Source organism: Tachypleus tridentatus, chromosome 8 (assembly GCF_004210375.1).
Source record: "Tachypleus tridentatus isolate NWPU-2018 chromosome 8, ASM421037v1, whole genome shotgun sequence".
Classification (NCBI taxonomy): Eukaryota; Metazoa; Arthropoda; class Merostomata; order Xiphosura; family Limulidae; genus Tachypleus; species Tachypleus tridentatus.
In genome coordinates, this window is record NC_134832.1 from 139,718,255 (window position 1) to 139,736,443 (window position 18,189).

The window sequence follows — 18,189 nt, forward strand, 5'->3', positions numbered from 1 at the left end:
CTGAAGACAAACAAGCCTGTTGGTCAATGACAATTACAGGAACATTTTGAAATGAAACATGAAAAAGAATTAACACAAAATAGAACCACAAAAATTAATACTATATTAAAACAGTTTTAAGAATATGGAAAAACTATGTAGCAAAAAAAGAAAAACAAGAAATGTATTTATAGAAAACCTTTTCCTAAAGTGTTTTAACAATGTTTTCTTGTGTTAGAACATGTTGATGGAGTGAAATAGTTTCCAATCTTTTGAATGATAATGAAAGAATGCCGATACTGAGAGAAAGGTGTTTAAAATAATTTACTAAAAATTGAACCATATTAATACCAAAAGACTTGCACAGCCCAATTAAAAACTTTGTGGTTATTTTATTGGTTTTCACATGCATTTTACATCACAAAATAGAAAAACACAAAAGTGCAAAGCTACTTTCATAACATGGCTAAAGGTTGTTGATGTGCTTGCCCTTGATGCACTCATCTACTGACCACCATTAACATACAGACCAACCTAAAACAAAATAATATTGTCAGGTCATCAAAAACAAAACATTTGAATAAAGTTTACTGTGCTTACATAAAATGTTTTTTTTAACACTACATAACCATATGAAATTTCTAGACACCATTATGATTGTAAAAGTTTTAGAAATCAAAAACAAAATTGTATTGTATTTGTTTCTAAAACCATCTTCATCCCTGTTTATTTATAGAAAACCTTTCTTAGTGTTTTCTTTTGTTGGGACATGTTGATGGAGTGAAATAGTTTCCAATCTTTTGAATGATAAAACTGATAAGAAACTTTGGAAATCCATCATTAATCTTGCATTCTCACATTGACACAGCAGATACAAGTCTACAGTGTGGTTTCTTGAATGCTGTACCTAAATTCTTTTAATACAAGTCAGTAAATACAGATTTGTTTACATATTCAAATGGAATCCAGGACAGTGTCTCACCTTTATGATTACCGACTCTTCCTTTAAAACAAACTTTTGATGCTGCATTCCTATTCATATATAGATTTTTGTAAAATTTAGTGTTACTTTGATAAACCATAAGATGTATACTTTATGAAAAATAACAAGACTTGAATGCAGTAATCAAATGAAGTCTACCACAAAAATTTCTCTTTTTTTTTTAGAAAATTCAAGATTTAGTGTTTTTAATTGTACCAAGTTTTTCTTTACATGAATTGAATTATCAGCTTTTGTATGTCTTTTGTATTAAACTAAAATGTTTGTTTTTGGATTTCACACAAAGCTACACAAGGGCTACTTGTGCTAGCAGTCCCTAATTTAGCAGTGGAAGACTAGAGGGAATGCAGCTAGTCATCACCACCCACCGCCAACTCTTGAGCTACTCTTTCACCAACAAATAGTGGGATTGACTGTCACATTATAATGCCCCCACAGCTGAAAGGGCAAACATGTTTGGTGTGAAGGGGATTCGAATTCCAAACTCTCAGATTACAAGTGTCTTAACCACATGGCCATGCTAAGCCCATCTAAAAAAAGTTTGACAATTGTATTATGAAGAGATTTTTTTTTTTTTTAATGAGATGCCAATTTTATGCACAAGTGTAATTTCTCATCTTCAAAAATACAAGCTGTAATAACCTATCAAATTATATTCTCACTTTGAAACAAACTTTCGAGATGGCTTAAAAAAGACTAAAAACATTCAGGTAAGACACTGTCCATATGATAAAATTAAATTTTAGATAGGAATTTATTTCTAGGCAAAATCTCAAATTTACAAACATGCCAAAATTAACCTGAACTTTCATAAAATCTTACATTTATTATAACACTAACAGGTACTTTTGTAACACTGAATTAACATAACAGGTTTTCCAACACTTGTCATTCAGTTATCTCTATGGAAATCTCCAACAAATATCATTTTTGCAATTAACATACTACTTTCCACTTTTGTATCAACATATTTACACTTGCTGATGACAGTAAAAGAGGTGCATTTTCTGATAGCAAAGGCACATTGGGTTATCTGCTGAGTCAACCAAGAGGAATCTAACCCCTGATTTTAGGGTTGTAAATCCATAGACTTACTGCTGTACCAGCAGGGAACAACAGTAAAAGACAAAACAAAAGCCCCTAATTTGTGTAGGCTTTACATACATTTGTTATTGTTTTCTACTTCAGTAATAAAAGAATGAATTTTTAAACTTGGTGGTGTCAAATACTATAAATATTTTTTTTCTGTCTACAACTTCCAATTTCCTTAAGCTAATACAATTGTATATATATTGTCTTAGAGCTAGGATTTGTTCTTTTAAATCAACTTGCAATAGAACTTCCTTATATGGATTATACATTTATTAATATTACAAGATTCTCACAGTACATGCTTTGAAATAACCCGAGTTACTAAAATAAATAAACTGGACAATAAACTTTAAAACAGCAGAGATTCATGGGTAAAATAAGTTGGTTACATTTTACTTAGTTATACTGAGTTAACTTACTAAATAAAATGTAACATCAACTTCTTTTACCCATGAATCTCAGCTGTTTTAAAAGTTTATTGTCCAGTTTCAATCCTAAACCTTAGCCATATTTAAGTTACTAATAGTCCTGTATTGTTTGTATGCTTAAAAAAAATCTACATATTTCAATCTCAACATCAAACATTTCCTACTTGGGTAATTTAGGCATATCAAGTAAAGGGTATTTTAGAAAGGACAACAGAAGTGGGATAGAGTTATATAATTACTATCTGTTTATACACCTGTAATGCTTTAGACAAGCATTTCCCACCCTGGGGCCCATGAAACTTGCTGAGAAGGGGAAGGCATCAAAAAAGATGTTGAATTTTAATTCTAAATAAGCAATAAGCCAATAAAAGTTATGTAGAATTAATTAAATAATACAGAATGTTAAAAGATGTTCCTGTTTTACTACAGCACTGTTAAATTAGTGGGGAGAAAAATCACACAAGTTGGTCACAAGAGAGAACTGACTGACTTTATAGGTTTGGGGACTTCAGACTTTATTCACATCAATGTTTCAGACAGAGTTTGGGAACCATTACTTCTGACTAATTTATTGTACTATTTCTTTTAAGAAATCACATCAGCATCTAAGAATAGATTGTATTGTTATTAATAAGCATATGCAAAAGAATGGCTTTTAAGGTTAATGAAAAAATATATATTTAAATTCATTTATGAAAGGTTTACTTTTACACACCTTTTTGTTTCAGCAGCCATCTTTAGTGTTGTCTTCCAGATCTGAATGCAAAACATTGGTTTTCCATTTGAAATGTTTCACAGCTTCAGGTGATCTTCAGTCATACGTTTTATGGTGAAATACCTTGTCACAAACAATATGAAATAAATTTCTGCTTTCCTTATGACTGTTTGTAATTCTGTGACCTTTTCATTGTAGTTATACTTCAGGTCAAATCTTCTTGGCTTCAGGAAACCATTAACCCTGGTGTTAAGAATCTTTACATTTTTAATGGTAACAATTTTTCATTACCCCAGTCACAGTTATTCACTCTACTGACAAGCAACAGACTACCTCCCATCACTGATTATCCTACAAAATAAAATATCTGTGGCAGGTATTTAGTTGTTTGAGGAAAGGTTTTTTCACTTTCCAAAAGTGAAATGTTTCTGGATAAAATTATCCCTTCACCCTACATGTGTAATGATTGGAAAGGGTCAAAGAATTTAGTGATTAGAGTTTCAGCAGTTGCTAATGTATGTTAATCAAGGAACTTGAGAAATGTCTGCCAGAGGCAGAGAGAAGACCAAGGTTAGCTCCATCAAAGGCAATGATGACAGCTTTGATGTTGAGGCATTGATGAGAAAAAGCAAATCGATAGTATTTAGAGAAAGTATATCCTATTGGACGACCTTTTAACAGATCCACCTGGTGGCTGGGATCGAAGGATCAAAGAGTGCCAAGAAATTAAATGTGGTGGGGTAATAAAACCCCACTTCCATAGAACAGGCACCAAATAGTCTACCTGTCCTGTGTCCAGAGCTTAAAACAAAAACATAAGTGGGTTATTAATGTTCAGATTTCTTTTGTGACTAGGTACTTGATGTATGGAGATACCGTTTTGTACAACACACTCGTTACTGTGTGGAGAGCAGTGATTAGGTTAGTTTTTTTCTGGTTTCATGGCATTTAAGTGCAAGGAAGATATTTCATTTATTGTTTCAATATAACATTTTACATAGGTAGCTTATTGGAGAGAATTTTAGAAGCTGTAATGCTAATTTGAGAATTCAATTCTTTTGTAACTACCTTGTTTTTAAACTCTGTTTAACATGCTGATGGTAATTTGACACCTGTATTCTATTAAGGGGCAAATGTATGCTGTGTAGATCTTTATAAGTTTTGGGTTAGCAATCTTTATTTCTTCCTGCAATGATACTTAAGTGTGCAATCCATTTACTAATGGATTTTTTTTTTGTGTGTGTTTGACATGCTAAGCCTGCATAAGATGGCTATCAAAGGTTATACCTAGAAACTTGGATGAGGGGCATATTTTTATCTCATTACTGCTTAGCTTTATTTTGACTTGACATTTTGAAATTCTCAAGGCTACATTGAAAAACAATCCTTGTTCTTTTAAGAAGGTCAAGAGTTTCTCTCCAATCATTACACCAATTGATAATGGCATCTAGGGATTTTTGAATTCTACTGGTAGATAAGGAAATTTGATGAGGGGCTCCAAACAGCAATATCACTCACATACTGAATGAAGAATGTTTAGAAGTCTAGAAAGAGAATGTTACTAAGAAAGAAAATATATAGATGTGATAAGAGGACAGCCTTGTAGAACTCTTGCTGAGATGTTCAAAGATTTAGAGGTGATAATGTTGACTTTAACAACTGCTGTTCGATCAGTAAGGAAGTTGGATATGCATCTGAGGATTGTCATTTACTTCTGTGTAATCAATATCTGAGGGCATTGTGCCACACAACTGAAAAGTTTCTCCACACCAAGGAATAGTCTTTGTTGTTGTTAAATGCTCAGTTGATGGATTCTGTTAGTTTGGTTAAATGATCTACTCTTTGTCTGCCTTTATGGGAGGAGTCCTGGATGTAAAATCAGACTTATTTTTGCAATACAAAAGCAGTCTCTTTGAAATGATGCATTTAGGGAGTTTACCTTGGCAAGTTATTTGCTTGGTGAACAATACATGGCTAAAAGTGAGATAAACTGTCTGCTGTTAAGCCAGATATTGTGGAGAATACTTTTGTTCATAATGGAACAGTGGCTGTTTCTATGCTTATGAAGTGACAGAGGATTTTTAATATATAGTGCAAGACCTATTGTTTTGTCTGTTTTGGGACATGCAAACAACTTGTAGTTTGTTAAATTTATATTGGTGTTATCTTTGGCTGTTGTTTATGAAGTTGTGATAATATCAGCATTGATAATGATGTTTAGGTCCAAACTTTCAACTGTCTTGGTATTAAATCTGCCTTCACAGTTAATGTGTAGGATTTTTAATGAGATTCTAAAGTCTCTGCTTTCTGCATATGAGTTTCAATACAAAGTGTGATGTGGCACAGCTTAAGTTTTGATAATGGAAAATAATGTCTAGCTGTTCTGTAAATGTAGTGATGTGATCTTCATGGGTAGTGTCAGGACCACGTGGAAAGGTGCATAGCTCAATAAGGAAAGCTAAAAGATTTACAAATTACCAAGATTGGGTCATAACTGATCATTATGTTGTTGTGGTAGGTTTGTTGTATTGGTATATTTTTGAACTCTTGTTTGAATATGTCATAGATTGTGAAGTTGTAATATTTGGTATGGCAAAGAAGATGAAAGGTGTTGAGAATTGAGAAAGGGTTGGCCTATGTCTGTAGCACTACTAGTAGTGGGGATTTGTTTTGGCAAATGGGGGTAAAGTAAGTGGTGTTAAATGTGAGCATGGGTGCTCCAGGTTAAGTGGATGTGGTCCAGGCAAGGTTAAGCCTATTTCTGATGGTTTGATATTTTGGGCATGCTCTGTAGTTTGTAGCATGGAAGCCTTGGCAATTAGAATATTTAACTTATTTGCAGGCATTGGGGTATTGTTCAACCTCACGTGGGCCAGATTATTCTAAAAATTAATAAATGTTTATGCAACAGACAACTATTGCATTTCATACAAAACCAATACCTCTTATTGGTAAAAAGTCACAAAAACCAATCAACCCTCAAATTTTTAAATTTTCTGCAATGGCAAACCTGCAACTGAGCCATTTTTGCATTTCTTCTGTGACTACAAATTTTTGTTTTTTTCCTGAAAGGATTGAGCTCACTCTCATATAGAATTCAACTCCTCAAATGGTTTATTGAGTCACGTTATTCCAGTGCTATAACAGGAACACTTGATTTATGCTTCAGCTCCAAAAAAAAGGCAAAATCAAGAATTATTAGCAAGAGCACAACTTTGACCACCACTGACAATCCTAAACTCTGCCAACTTCTCAAATTCTGTAACCCAGTTGACAATTAGTTGTAACTTAACAGTAGAATTTGGTCAGTTCACAGCAAGGTTGTTTAACCACATTTGGAGGTATCCCACAATTTCGTAACTTTGGACAGAAGTTCCCCTACATGTTTGGAGACAGAATTTATGGTTAGTCCTAGACCCATAAAATAAGATGACAATAATCTTTATAATAAAATAGAATACACTTAAAATTAGTACTATGTATAATAATCATCACAGTAAACTTAAAAATAATACAAGGAAAAAATGTTTTCTGAATAAAGTGTTTAAGATAGTAAATGGAACTGATAGTGTTGATATATCATCTTTCTTTTGAACTTTATGGTGAGAATGGTAGGACCAGGGAACAATTATTTTGACAGAATAAGAGCCATCTTCAATTAAGTTTTATTTTTCTAACAGGGTGATTGACCTTTGGATGTTATGAAGGCAGTTAATTTCAGTTTAATAGAAAGCTTCATAACTATATAAATAATAAGGGCTGACTTTGATATTGTTGGTTTTTTCTTTAAATAGTCTTAGTTCAATTTGGAGAGGATGAGATGCCCCAAACAGACCAACAAGTCCCATGTTTTCTCTAAACATTAGATTGAACTCAACCTTATTTTCAGGACTAAACGCTCATCCCCTAATCAAAGAATAACATTAGAATATTAAAACTTTTGAAAACATTTCACTAAGTCACCCTTGTCAGTGATAAATCCACTACTTTTTTTCATACCCAGACAAAAAGCAAGATTTATTAAACATAGAAATAAAAATAAAATCTTTAGGCACTGACGTACAATGTCTGTTGAATCCTAATTTTACTGTGAAGCATCTTACTAACAAAAGATAAAACACGACTATTATTCCAGAGGAATACATTTTCTGGGTGATAAGTTGCATTAAACCAGTAACAATAAGTACAATATTACAGTTAATATTACTGGAATTTAATAACTATTATTTTCTCACAGACGAATCACAGCAAATTTTCTGAGAAATAAAGAAATTACCTTAGTAAAACAAAATTACAGAATATATATTTATGAAAAGCAATACTTGTTTTGTTTGTTATTATTACAGTAACTGTTCATGTACATGAGCTGAAATGGTTCCTAAGCTGATAAATCACAAGAAACTTTGGAAACCCATCTTTTAATCTTGCATTCACAAATCGACACAACACATATTTTTTTGTTGTGTGGTATCTTGAATGCTTACTTTCACACAAGTGCAATTCAAATCTATAATTCCTAGTTTATAAGAATTTTACCCATCACAAGCTATTTGGTAACTGATCCGTTATTCATGTGTCACAAAATTACAGTTTTACAAGTTCTCAGGTACTCTGGATGCACTCAAGAATCAGTGAGGTGTTGAAAAACTAGTTTATTACAAAAAGTTTTGCATTCTGAAGACAGAAATTAACTGTTAGATTGATATTGAATTAAAAAATGCTTAAAACGAAAGTCCGAGGTGTCATTATTGGTAATGTGTTAATTTTCATGTGCTAATTCTGAAGAACTGCACATGTCGTATCTAGAATATCCTTTACAATAAAATGAGGAACTGTGCTAACAATTTTATTTTACTTCTATTACAAGTAAAATTTCTTATCTATATATTATACAATACATTTTTGTGTATAACAAGAGCTAACTGGATATAATTCCTATCCTATCATTATTATCTGAAGTTGCTTAATGTTATGCAATTTATAATTACATAAAAATCAAGGAATATCACAGAATACAAATTATTAGATGTATACATAATATGATTCACTTTAATGGAAAGTCGTAAGATTTTAGTTCAGTTTAATCTATTAAATACTGGATAACATTTCAAGTGTTACTCTATCTTGAAGTATTAAAAACTGAATTTAAAGAACTTATTTAAACAATAGCATTTATTCAAATAACTTGAAAATTGTTTACTCAAAGATATGGAAAACAAAATATTTACCTGAAAATATTTATAAAGAATAAAAATAAAATCAGATAAATTCTTAGTGAAAAAGCTTTTTTTTTTTTTCTTTCCAAGGAAGTTATTTTAACAGCTTTAGCTGAACACTACAATATTGTTTGGTTACAGACAACTGTGAATGTACTAATCACTTCCTTACTATGCACATCCACTTATAACTAGCAAACTTCTGGAGGAATTGCAAACAAACCCAATAAGTATGGTTTTCCCTTTGACTCCTCAAACCATCCATACATTTTATTGAATAATTACAACATTTAACAGACACATAAAACACACTAGTTAAGTTTGTAGTCAAGTGGCTTTTTTTTTTTTTATATATGTTTAAAGCACTACTAAGGCCATTTAGAATTAAGTTTAAAAGGTACAATTTTACAAATTCCACTGGTATATAGATTTGTTGCGCTTTAATAGGGCTGTGAATTGTTTTGAAAAGTGTGTGTGTGTGAAATCACTACATATTTGCAAAATCTATGCAATAAATTTCTTTTAATACACATCTAAGTCATTACTCAATCTTATAATTCATAAGTTATTACCAATTAATACAGTAGCATATCTTTAAATAACAGCATTTAAACATGTTTTTCTTCTTTATTACAGGATGATACCATGTGCATGCTACCTCTTTGGTTAATATGTTGATTTTTTCCCAGCTTGTTTTAAAACAGAAAGTTACTCAAATAAATAAATGTAATGTTTCCTAATCTTAACTCTGTCTAGGGCCTAGGTAATTAATTGACAGTTAACCATTTTCTTGCAAGAAAGCTCATGTTTTATTGGATAATTCTGTAAATGAATCAGGTAATGGCATGGTCCTGCCACAATCTTGCACTTGAATCACAGCATATAAATGTCACATACATGATGAGAATTTCAAAGCAATCAGGCTTGATTATTGTGTTAGTACTTAAAGCCACATTTACCCCTATAATTTAACTTTTAACAGACAAAGATAACTTTGTGGAGGAATAACAGATCTTATTGTAATTTTGTTTTGTGCTAAATATTCTATAACTCAATTTTTCTTTTACTTTTTTTTTTTTTTTGGAGGGAAAGATTGGACCAGTTAAAGATAGAAGTCATTAATGAATCACTTCAACTCTGTTGCTACTAACACACTGTAAAGAGGTTTGTTATTTCTAAGACACTATAAACAAGTTTTTTTTTGTAGTGTACTGTATTATTTAATTAAGGGTTGTATTTGTCCATTTTTCTGTGTCTATTTTTTCTTTAAGTTGAATTCAGCCAGGACTTGCAGAATAACATTCCTATATTCTATTCTTGATATCCATCAGACCTACAGTTAGAACCTATCCTTCTGCAATAAAAACACTTACATAATGGAGTATACCACTGTATATAAAATTACCAAAAACATACCACACCCAAAAAAGATTAAGAGTCCATTTATTTCTAAATCTGTTTCTCTCTCTCTCTCTCTCTCTGTGTTCAAATATATCAGCATCCACAATAAATACCCACCTGTCAACTTTGTGCCTGACTAATAATATGTACATAAATTTAGATTATGACTACAGACACTTTATAATTTATTTTAGATTATGTCTAAACCTCATACTCAAATTACAAAATCCCATGAAAACAGTTCATACACAGGAAGTTCTGCTTAAAATTAATCTTCATCAAACTATGCAAAAATGAAATCTGTAGTAAATATTATGTTATCTTATGCATAAAAGAGATGTAGACACTACCAATAACTACTATGCATTGCAAGGAGAAAAATACTTCGGGAAAAGATGTATCACTTCTCAGAACACATTTCACTCAGCAGTTCTTGTTTTAAGGTTACGCAAAAATATTTCAGTTTATATACATTTGGAGTACTGCTAATATCAGCCTGTTTGAGTTTTAATAATTGTCCCCAGTACCAAAGTTTTGAACACATTACTAGATACAGTGGGTTGTACTGAATATGTTGATTAGTTTGTCATTGACTACAAGAGTAGAGGTGTTTAATGGGTACCACATGGTGTGAAATAAGTTAACGCTGCATTCACTGAAGCTCACTGCACAGCAATCAGATGCATCAAAAACTATGTACATAACCTAACACAAGTTACAGTGAGTTACACCTAAGTAGTTTATACAGGTTACTTAATTGTTTTAACTATTTTAAATACAAAGAACTGCCTTTACATTTTATAAAATTTGTGTATTTAAATACAAATTTTCAAAACCAGAAAAATGTTTTGTGAGTAAAGTGAGCTTCCTCAACTCATAAAGGATTATAATGTAGCTTATAACTAAGTATTGTAAGCTTACATCACCAATAAAGCTAACAGTGAAGCATAATTTATTCCTGTTAGAACCCTTACAATTCATATTTCATCACTGGCCCTAACATAATTCTACTATTTCGAAATTTAGGACAGAGTACAAGAGGCATACTAATTACGTATACTAAGAATGTAGTCAAATTCTGCCTTGATAATGGTTTGTTTGGTATTTTAATTTTTAACAGAAATCTGTCAAACGACATACAATTTACAAATTAATCATTTATTACACAATAAAAATAATTTTTATCTGCAAAGTCAAGACTGTTAGTGGTAGTAGTACTAGATAGTCTAGACTTAGGCAGGCTTTACGATTTACGTAATAGATATTTTTAAACTTAAAATTTAGATACAAATTTATGATAAAAGTTCAGCACAGCCCTAACTGAAATTCAGAACAGTGAAATGCATAGATTTTGGTGAAACTTGATCAAAGTAATCCTAGAACTTATGTGTAATATACACGTGAATTTAGTCTTAGTATAAAACCACAAAAACAGCTGTGAGGCTTAATTCACTATTTAACGTTAGTCTAGTTTAATTAACTTCCAATTCCAAAATCGAAGTTAATCATAATTACTTACACCGTTCTGGCAAGCAATATGATGATTAGATACAATAAAGATTAAATTACTGTAATAATTATCTAATATTTAAGTCATTAAAGTAATAGTATTTAAATTAAATGATGACACAACTACTTACAGAGCTTCGGAGTACCAAAAAATAACGACCTTCACCACGTTGTAACATTTAACATCAAGCATCTACGTTGTGATTGGTTTTCGCGGGATTACGATATTTGGCTTTTTCCGAACACTCTATATCTTTAAAAATTAATAAAATATATAAATATTTATATATATGTTATTGTGCTAAATGTGACGAAAAGGATAATGTTATATTTTTATGTTTAGGCGACAAACAGACATATAACACACGAAACGTGAATTTTAAATTAAAAATATGCATATATATAGTGTCTAGACGGCTAGAAAATCACAGAGGAGGCTTGCGAAGAAATAGAAACCCCTTATTTTTACAGTAAAATTATGTAATTTAGACTATATACCTGTAGATATCAACAAACAGACAGGCGACTTTCAATTATTTATTAGTGTTTTGAAGTAATTCAGAAAATATATATACAACATTTTGTTCCAGCTGACTCAAAAGAGTTGTGGTTTGAGCGAAACGCATCGTCGACATTGGCTACGGTGAACATTGTGTGGTTGGAATACTATTGGTATACATTCTTCAAAATCCCTAAAAAAACTAGATAAATAAAGCATTGTTAAATATACACTAGGCCTAACACCATTGTCTAATGACAAGTAAATTAATTACAGTCATATTTCGACATCTTGAAAAAGGTTTCCAACATCATAATAATGTACGCAACATTTATGTTTATACAAATTGCTTCCGTAGCTTATTCAGGAAAAGAAGAACAACGGTAGGTACCTGTATTATTGATACCTACCTGAATAGCAATAACAATAAGTTGTGACGCTCGAAAATGATATGTGTGCCTTGATACTTAAGTATAAATAACACTAAACTGGCCCTATTTATTGAAAGTCATTAGCGCAAAGGGCCACTGTTGTTATATGTTGAAGTTCGTACTGGCAAACAATGTAAAATAACTGTGAGTGATAGTTGTCAGTCTCAGTCAAGGCCTGAAAGAAAGAAGGGAACACACTGCTCTGCTGTTTACTGTGCAACACGGTAATGTCGCTCAATGCAACTCGATATGTTATAAAGACGACATCGAACTGATTTGGATGTTTACATCAACTTTCAAAGTATATATGCGAGTCTTTTTTGAAAAGAATTTCACCTACAGAAGTGAACTTTTGGTTTGAATTGTGACAATATTAAGTACTCATATAAACTGAAAGAAGCATTCTAATGTTGCTTAATGACCAGCCAAGATAGGCTATAGAGATACCGCTAAAACACACACATACTGTCTATGTATAAAGTTTTGTGAGCATTCACTTTTGATGGTATCACTGAGTGTCGAAACAGAAGTTTATTAAATACACTACTTCACTTAATAGACGATAGAGGAAATCTAGATTAATTTCCATGGTTTAAGATAATTCTAGTCTGATTGCTGGCGGTATGGCTTATCCAGAAAACAATTCTAACATAGGCCTAAACTCATTCTCAGAACTACATGAGAGATTGATTTTTTTCAGGTCCTGCCAATTCAAAATTCTTGAGTTTTCAGTGTCATTATGATAATTAATGATCATTGCAGTACAAGTGGCTCAAAATATCTTATGTTGCGTAAACGACAATAACAAAACAATGTCAGTTTGTTTTTGAATTTCACGCAAAGCTGTCCCTAATTAAGCAGTGCAAGAACAGAAAGAAGGCAGCTAATCTACACCACCCACCGTCAACTCTTGGACTACTCTTTTACCAACGATTAGTGGGAATGACCGTCACATTATAACACCTCCACAGCTAAAAGGATAAACATTTTTTGTGTGACAGAGATTCGAACACACGCCTCTCGAATCACGAATCGAATGCCCTAACCACGTGACTATATACATGAAACATCAGTTAAATGTATTAGATATATAAATGTTTTGCGCACTGCCGACTGTGTATTCGTATGTTCACATGAAAATAAAGTACTACCGAAAAGATTATCATATGGAATAGCAGAATTTGGCAAGCATATAATTATGAATTGTAAATTTAATATTGAAACTTGTTGATTATGCTGTAGCTAAATAAATTGCTGCAGTTTTCTTAAAATTGCTCCATTGCATTATACTTACTTAGTTGGAGAAGTCTGTAATTGATTTTTCTTTACTCTCGATACCATTACGAAATGTAAAATACAACTGATCCCTGTTGACAACTAAATGAGCCAGGGTGAGAATACCTATCATTCTTTGGAACTTCAATATACTTGTACCAAGAGCATAAGGTTTTGCTTCAAGTGAACATACTGATCAAATTCGGGTTTTGAAACAACTGTCACGCAGTGTCTTAACTATACAGAAAAAAGCTAGTAAGGAAATAGAATACTCTATTCGCTTCAAGAACTAAGCTTAATAACACTCCGTAAATAAATCTTCATAAAAACTGTGCTTAAAACTATATATTAAGTTTTGTTGTCATGCCACGGCCCAGAAAACATAAGGTATTGTCAGTAGAGCAGAAAGTTCGCAAAAAAATTTTACGTGAAGCTGGTTGGACTCTTAACGAATTGCTACAGACTTGAGATGCCTCCCAAACACTGTAAAGTACACCCAAGATCACGAGACCGAGACAGGAAATTTGAAAATAGGAAAGGGAAAGTCAGTACCCCTGTACTCAGTGATACAGATGTTAAGTATCTTTTTTTATGCAGCCTTCAGGACAGAAGGAAGACTGACTCTGATCTTAAGCATGACATAAACAACCATGTACTAAAAGACAGAAAAGTGTCCAGATCTACAGGGCCCGGCATGGCCAGGTGGTTAAGGCACTCGACTCGTAATCCGAGGGTCGTGAGTTCGCATCCCCGTTGCACCAGACATGCTCGTTCTTTCAATCGTAGGGGTGTTACATTGTGACGGTCAATCCCACTATTCGTTGATAAAAGGGTAGCCCAAGAGTTGACGGTGAGTGGTGACGACTAGCTGCCTTTCCTCTTCTCTTACACTACTAAATTAGGGACGGCTAGCGCAATATCTCCCTAGTAGCTTTGCGCAAAATTAAAACAAACAAATGTGTCTACAGTATCAAGAAGACTCAATGAGAATGAAACATTTGGTTGTGTAGCAGTTTTAAAACCTTTTCTTCAATCTCCAAATATTCTTAGGAGACTAAAATTTGCTGATACTGGACTGCTGATTATTGGAAAATGGTGTTATGGACGGATTAGTCAAAGTTTAAAATATCTGTGTCAAATCATAGGTTGTACATTCGGCGGAAGAAAGGCGAAAGATACTTGTCTCAATGCATAGCACCTGCCATGGAGGAAGCAGTGGGATGGTTTGGGGATTTTTCCTGCTAAAGTGATAAGAGGTATTTACAAAGTAGATGGAATGATAATCAGATATTTTTACACCCAGTTATTTGCGTGTTATGGTAAAGGATTCTACTACCAAGAAGATAATTACCTCAAGCACTCATCCAACCTATGCAGAAATTACTCAGCTAAGAAAGGAACTTCTGGCATCATTCAAATGATACAATGGCCACCACAGAGCCCCGATTTCAACTCAATTATGGAGATCTGAAATTTGATGGATCAAAAACTTGACAAATCAAACGTTGCTGCCAAAGAAGCTTTACGGGAGTGTACGTATTAGAAACATTTGTAGTAAAATTCCAAAGTACACTTTGATTAAATACGTTGCAACAATGCCTGAAAGATGGTATGCAGTTATTAAAGTAAAAAATAAAGACACACAAATTGTTAACTATTTGCTGACTTGAAACACTTCCACTGAAGTTCTGTTGTACTAGATATGAGGATTAATAAAATGATGTTTCACCTGTGATTTACCTTCAAGTTTTGTTTGAAAGTATTCTGAAATATAATTTTTAACATTACTGTATATTTATTATATTTGTAGCACAAGTTTTCTTATTTATTTCAATTCATTTCAAATAAAAACGTCGAATGTTTGGAGGTGCAGATTCATAACATTTGAAAATGTATGCTATAAATATAATAAATTCGTTGTTGTTGTTGTTTTGAATTAAGCACAAAGCTTCAAAATGTGTTATTTGTGCTCTGCCCACCACAGGTGTCGAAACCCAGTTTTAGCGTTGTAAGGCTACAGACATACCGCTGAGCCACTGGGGGGCCAATTAATTCGTTCGGATTTAGTTGAGAATTTGTAGCGCGAAATTTTTCTCTGACACATAATGCGCGCACGTATGTGTTTTCTTATAGCAAAACCACATCATAATATCTGCTGTGTCCACCGAGGGGAATTGAACCTCTGAGTTTAGCGTTGTAAATCCGAAGACTTACCGCTGTCCCAGTGGTGGACGTGACACGCAATAAACGCCAACGTAAATAACAAGTTTTAATCGTAAGATTTCCCTCTGGACTAAAATCCAATGCATTGTTCACATGACACGTTATATATGTATATTTTTGGACGATTGTGTCACTAATTTATAAGTCAAAATCAGGTTTAGATCATCTTGGCTTGATAAATTTAGTAAAATAAAATAAATACTAAAAGTATCCAAAAGTTCAGTTTAGTTTAAAAATGACCATAACATTTTGAGGTGAGATTGCCATTATCCTTTCGAATGAGGGCTTTAAAAGTTCAACACGTATCAATGGCAGTCACTTGCATTTGCTGACAATCGCGTAACTTTTAATCTAGTGTTAGTTACACCTGTGGCTTGATAATTGTAACTAAATAGTTATAAGTAGAGTAATATTAAAATTACTCATTGTTACGAACTTTTGTTATTCAGATCATATGATCTTCAAAATTGAGTTTTTTTCGTCTAGAGATTTATTACTTAGCTCCAGATAGGTGAAGAAGATAGTTGTCCGAAACGTTGTATCAAGGAAAGTGTTTATCAAGATATATAAATAATCAACACCCTGTCTTGGGTGGTTTATCCTACAAATTCTTTGTTTTCCCAGCATCAGTCAGCTTACAAAGTTAAAACTCTACATATAAAATTTTATAACTTTCTTTAATCCAACGGTTTTCTCAAACAGATTATTTCTCACTGTGCATTTTAAAAATAAAATTGATTCGATTTTGCGTAAATTTCAATGACATTCTTGTTCCACATTATGAATTTTAATGAGTATCACGCTGTTTTAGAAACGTCTATTGTATAAAGTAACAGTGAATCACTTTAGCGTGTGTTTTTTCTCATAGAAAAGCCACATCGAGCTGTCTGCTTTGTCCACCGAGGGGAATTGAACCTCTGATTTTAGCGTTGTAAATCCAAATACTTACCACTTTCGTAACGGGGGATCGATTCAGTGAGTTCAGCCACCACTGGCTTTTACCTCACATTAGTTGTTATTGCATGCAATTAATATAACTGTCATGTATGGTGTTTTTATGTTTTTATTTGTTTGAATATATCGCTAAGAGAAAAGTGTGTGTAATTCCAAAAGTTGTTGTTTTGAATTAAGCATAAAGCTACACAATGGGCTATCTTTGCTCTGCCCATCACGGGTATCAAAACCCGGTTTTTAGCGTTGTAAGTCCGCAGATATACCGCCGAGCCACTGGGGGTCCAATTCCAGAAGAGTAAATATTTAAAATGCTTTCTATTATTTAAACCAGGTCCACGAAGAGTCCTTAAAATATAAGAAAATTGTGGGCTTTTTTTTGTATCTTTGTTTATTTTTACTTTAACCTTTGCTTTGTACGGTGTGGTGCGTAAGTACATTCAAATATTATTATCTGTTCCACGCTCTGGAGGAAGTCACATAAATTTAATTTAGGCCCGGCATGGCCAAGAGTGTTAAGGCGTGCGACTCGTAATCTGAGGGTCGCGGGTTCGAATCAAACATGCTCGCACTTTCATTATAACAGGCGTTATAATGTTACGGTCAATCCCTTTATTCGTTGGTAAAAGAGTAGCGCAAGAGTTGGCGGTGGGTGGTGATGACTAGCTGCCTTCCTTCTAGTCTTACACTACTAAATTAGGGACGGCTAGCACAGATAGCCCTCGAGTAGCTTTGTGCGAAATTCAAAAAACAAATAAACAAACTAAACCTACTTTAAACTCTGTGCATGTTAATTGTTTGGAGATTGGAAGTACTAACATATATTAGAGTATCCTGATATGTATACGTGTGTGTGTGTTGTCTGTAGAAGGGTCTGTGTGAAGTTATTTTAATTTTTTACCTTTTTTTTATTACTTGTGGTGAGTCCACCGTTAATACAGCGGTAAATCTACGGATTTACAACGCTAAAATCAGGGTTTCGATTCCCCTCGGTGGACTCAGCAGATAGCCCCATACAGCCCTGCTATAAGAAAACACACACACATTTCTGGTGGTTTCTTTTTTGGAAGTAGTTGGTAGAACCAGGCTCTTTTACATAATTTCCGAACTCTTTGTCATTCTGATAATAAATTTCTGCTTGGTAACAAATATTGAATGGTATAAAAATAATGTTCTTACTGTTTTATGACACTACTCGTTAGGGTGAAGAGCGTTCACAAGATTAATGGTAATTTAAAATAACGAAAATTTACTTTGTAAAAAAAAAAACAAAAATATTAATTATAATAATCTGTTATTGCTTGATTTTACAGAAGTACAAAACGATTGGTTTGTTTTGATTTTCGCGCAAAGCTACTCGAGGACTATCTGCGCTAGCCGTCCCTAATTTAGCAGTGTAAGACTAGAGGGAAGGCAGCTAGTCATCACCACCCACCGCCAACTCTTGCGCTACTCTTTTGCCAACGAATT

General features: G+C 33.0%; 1 long non-coding RNA gene and 1 other non-coding gene across 4 annotated transcripts; both read right to left on the bottom strand.

Moving 5' to 3' along the window:
- Nucleotides 1-351: 351 nt before the first annotated feature.
- LOC143223611 (uncharacterized) lies at nt 352-14,353 on the bottom strand. 3 transcript variants are annotated; one of them, XR_013012979.1, is made up of 2 exons: nt 13,172-14,353; nt 352-6,592 (listed from the first exon to the last, which is right to left on the bottom strand). It is a non-coding gene; the product is annotated as an uncharacterized LOC143223611 (long non-coding RNA). The 3 variants fall into 3 exon arrangements; XR_013012977.1 differs by lacking the exon at nt 13,172-14,353 and adding an exon at nt 11,472-13,158; XR_013012978.1 differs by lacking the exon at nt 13,172-14,353 and adding an exon at nt 11,351-11,481.
- Nucleotides 747-883, bottom strand: LOC143224373 (small nucleolar RNA SNORA14). The gene has a single exon (XR_013013366.1). It is a non-coding gene; the product is annotated as a small nucleolar RNA SNORA14 (small nucleolar RNA).
- Nucleotides 14,354-18,189: the final 3,836 nt, after the last annotated feature.